Here is a 4,428-nt window from a genome sequence, read left to right as displayed (position 1 = left end):
TAACATAACATAGGCAAAAAGATTAATGGTCTAGTCTTCACTAAAGATAGTAAGAGTCCCCTCTACCTATCCAGTGTCAACAGTTTAATAAGTAAATATTAATAAATTATTCTTGACCACTGACTGAATTTTAGAATTATTTAGATTTAAAAATAAAAACTTATTTCTGTCATATAACTAAACTTAATTAGTAGCTCTCAGAGTGGGCTTGATATTCTAATGCCATGCTTAATTTTAGAACTGTTAAACTAGAGTCAAGATGCAAAATATTCTAATGTAGTTTATTTTATTGCACTAGTATTTTAATGGATAAAGAAATAGTTAAGTTTCTTCTCTGGGAAAACACCAAATGGTGGATGATGCTGGTGCAGCAGAAGGGCCTGGAGGACCCCGGGGCCCCAGAATGGATGGCCCCGGTGGCTTCTGCAGAGGCTTTGGCAGCGGTCTCCGAGGCCTGGCTGGGGCGGAGGCCGGGGTCGGAGGCCAGGATCGGGGCCAGGGCTGCGGCACTCGCGGAGGCAAGGCCGAAGACAAGGAGTGGATCCCGGTCACCAAGCTGGGACGCCTGGTCAAGGACATGAAGATCAAGTCCTTGGAGGAGATCTACCTCTTCTCTTTGCCTATCAAGGAGTCTGAGATCATGGACTTTTTCCTGGGGGTGTCACTCAAGGATGAGGTTTTGAAGATCATGCCTGTACAGAAGCAGACTCCTGCTGGCCAGTGACCAGGTTTAAGGCATTTGTAGCTGTCGGGGACTACAATGGCCATATTGGACTGGGAGTAAAGTGATCCAAGGAGGTAGCCACTGCTATCCAAGGGGCCATCATCCTAACCAAGCTCTCCATTGTTCCTGTGCGGAGAGGGTACTGGGGAACAAGATTGGCACGCCTCACACTGTCCCTTGCAAGGTGACTGGACGTTGTGGTTCTGTGCTGGTGCAGCTCATCCCTGCCCCCAGAGGTACTGGCATTGTCTCAGCCCCTGTGCCCAAGAAGCTGCTGCTGATGGCTGGTATTGATGACTACTACTCTTCTGCCAGGGGCTGCACTGCCACCTTGGGCAACTTCGCTAAGACCACCTTGGATGCCATCTCCAAGACATACAGCTATTTAACTCCCGATCTCTGGAAAGAAACTGTGTTCACCAAGTCTCCCTATCAGGAATTCACTGAGCATCTTGTGAAAACCAACACCAGAGTCTTTGTACAGAGGACCCAGGCTCTAGCTGTGGCTACAACATAAGAGTTTTTATACAAATAAATAAATAAATAAATAAATAAATAAAGTGAATAAAACCTGTTTAAAAAAAAAAAGTTAAGTAGTTTGTACCATGGTTTAATCTTGAAACCACTTTAGGTCTTAAAATATATACTTGTAAAATATGTATGTTTCCTCAATTCTAACCTAAGAAGGTAATATCTGTAATTAATTTATTAAAATGTGGTGGAACAAGCTTATTACTTGATTGCTGAATTGAGACTATGACACACAGAATGGAAACATTCAAAAGTAGGTAAAAAGCTGGGCATGGTTGTGTACACCTGTAATCCCAGTGGCTAGGGAGTCTGAGGCAGGAGGATGGAGAGCTGAAAGCCAGCCTTGGCAAAAATGAGGTGCTAAGCAACTCTGTGAGACCCTGTCTCTACACGAAATACAAAATAGGGCTGGGGATGTGGCTCAGTGGTTGAGTACCACTGAGTTCAATCCCCAGTATGAAAAAAAAAAAAAAAAAAAAAGGTGGGTAAAAATGCAAAAGGTGATATTTTCATCAATTACTTCTTAAGAACCAAGTAGTTTGGCCACCATATTCTTAGTTTGGTCTTTCTCTTCCCTTATTTCTTGAAATTGATCTGATGCAATATTTTTACAACAAATACGAAAATTAGCCACCTTATTCTCCTTTTGAGGATAAACCATAGCACATAGTGTTTAAACAAAGGCATTACACTATTCATAAAATTTCAAACATTCCCCTCTTTAGTTATGTGTGTAACTACTGTTTTTTTCCCAATTACATCTTTATCCTTATTCTAGGTTGGCTCCCTTACAGGTAAGTATTATTGAGATAACCATTGATAGAGTTTCTCTAGCTTTTGGAGAACACTCAGTTTAGAGTGAAGCTCTGCTTTCTTAGATCCTTCCCTAAATTACCCAATCAAAGCCCTAATCCTTAACAGATTTCTTTAAATACCGGCTGAACATCCCTAAACCAAATATCCACAAATCGGAAACGATCCAAAACCCAAAACTTTTTGAACACCCATATGATGGAACAAGTGGAAAATTTCACACTTGATCTCATATGACTGATGGCATTCAAAACACAGGCACATTAAAAATATCGTAAAGATATTGCATAAAATCACCTTTTGTTTATGTGGTTAATGTTTATGTGACACATTCAGAGTTTTATATTTAGACTTAAGAGTTTTGTATTTAGTTCTATCATCTAGATAGGTCATATGCAAATACTCCAAAATCAGAAAAAAAAAATGTCAAAATCTGAAACACTTTTGGTTTCAAGTATTTTGGATTAAGGGATATTCAACCTGCACTTGCTTTGTAAGATGCCTCATGGTACCTCATGGGTTCTCTCTCATTACAATAAGTAATAAACCTGCTTTGCTCAAAAACAGGCTTGTCCCACTTAAAGGATATTGACGAATTTTGCCAGAAGTGGATGGCTGACTGCAGGCTGGCCTCAGCAGGTAAATCGTACCACCGGTTCAATTTGTTTTTCATGTTGCACACTCAGAAACCACCAAGGTGCTCACTGAAATAAAGCACCTTGCTTTGATTGCGTTCCAAACCAACTTGTAATAATTCACAAAATCTGATACTAGGATGATATATGATACTGCCAAGATTACTGGAAACTCTGGTTCTCCACTGTTTTACTTTTCACCACCCAAAACTATCTGGGAAACCAAATCACCACATTTTGTATATAGGGGTTTTGATAAAGTAAAACTCATAGCCAGTGGAGATAGGTTATTAATGAATTATATTTTTAAAGTGTTGAGGAAAAAAATTTCCAAGAAGGGATATTAAATCATTTGGATAGAAGACAGTCTTTCTGGAACATTGCTTCAAAGTGAACTGCTACTCTTTCTTGCCAAAGGTAATTTTCTCTATCCACGTTTGCTTTACTTCCTGATTGATAATTTTTTTCTTTAGGTTGTTAATACATTAAGTTAGGTTAATTCAAATATATCTTGCTTAGAGCTATTCTACTTTAGGAAGATTTATTTCTATCTTCTGAAAATCATGTTTTGATTCATGGGTTAACCCTCAGAGGCAATGTTATTATTATTATTTTTTTGAAGACGCCTACTTTTTGCCATCTACCCTCTTTGATCCCTTTAGTTAGAAAGGATTTCATGTATGCCATAATATACTGCAACTTAGTTCTTTGATGGTCTTTCATTAACCTAGTGTTTCCTATAATTTTCCTCTTATACTGTCTGTGTCACAAGGATGTCCAATCCTAAAGCACACAATTGATTCTTTTGGTATTTTCAGTTAGGATTTGTATAACAATATAAGCACACAAAAACATGGCACTTTCCTTATTTATATTTGAGTCAGTGAAGTTATAATACCTATCATTGTTTCTTTCTTGGCCACCTTAAGTATGTGTGTGTCTGTGTGTGTGTGTGTGTGTGTGTGTGTGTGTGTTCTTTTTAGTGGCATGCTCTTTTGCACTGAAACAGTTTTATACTCTATATAATGTTTGAGTCAGAACAATTTGTGTTTGTCTTAGTTTATAAATTCCATTGGTACACTAGACTAAATAAATGTTAACTTGACATATATCTACAATTTTCCCCTATTAATACTTCCTAGGGAAAAATAGTCTATTACCTTAGCTGAATAATTATCCTTTCACCTTTGCAGTGATCTTCAGAAGGATGTTGCCTGCTCTTCAGTATCAAGTGTTCAGAAATATTCAAACCTATCCTAATAAACAGGTAATCAAATAAATATATGCTGTGAGGTTGATTTACTTTGCAGTAACTGAGATCTGTCTGATTGCTACTCTTTAGGAGTATTTTCTGAGGTGAATTTAATTTTGGTGTGGGAAATGTTAAATCAAATGTCAGCTATGCAACCAGAAAAATAACTTGTTCACTTTATTGGGGGCTCTATTTTTAAAAGTATGCATTCTAAAGTTTGTAGATTATAAAAATTATAGATGGAGTAGAAACAAGTTTTTGAACCATCAATGTGATGAACTTCTGACAGATATGTGGTGCACAACCTGGACTTTTATGGTCCAGAATTTCATTTTCTACATGGGATCTCTCCAATTCTTCTGCATGGAAACTATAAGATGTGCTTTTCTAAATGGGGAGAACATAATCAAACAGAGTCAACTAGAATTTTCACTCAACATTTTTTGACTTTTTTTAAAAAAAGAAGAGAATGT

General features: G+C 37.6%; 1 pseudogene; it reads left to right on the top strand.

Annotated features, from left to right (window-relative positions):
• Positions 1-349: 349 nt before the first annotated feature.
• On the top strand, positions 350-1,241 carry LOC124959004 (40S ribosomal protein S2-like; annotated as a pseudogene).
• Positions 1,242-4,428: the final 3,187 nt, after the last annotated feature.

Source organism: Sciurus carolinensis, chromosome 1 (genome assembly GCF_902686445.1).
Source record: "Sciurus carolinensis chromosome 1, mSciCar1.2, whole genome shotgun sequence".
NCBI classification, from domain to species: Eukaryota; Metazoa; Chordata; class Mammalia; order Rodentia; family Sciuridae; genus Sciurus; species Sciurus carolinensis.
The sequence above is the reverse complement of the archived record's forward strand: the minus strand, read 5'-3'. Positions and strand labels throughout refer to the sequence as shown.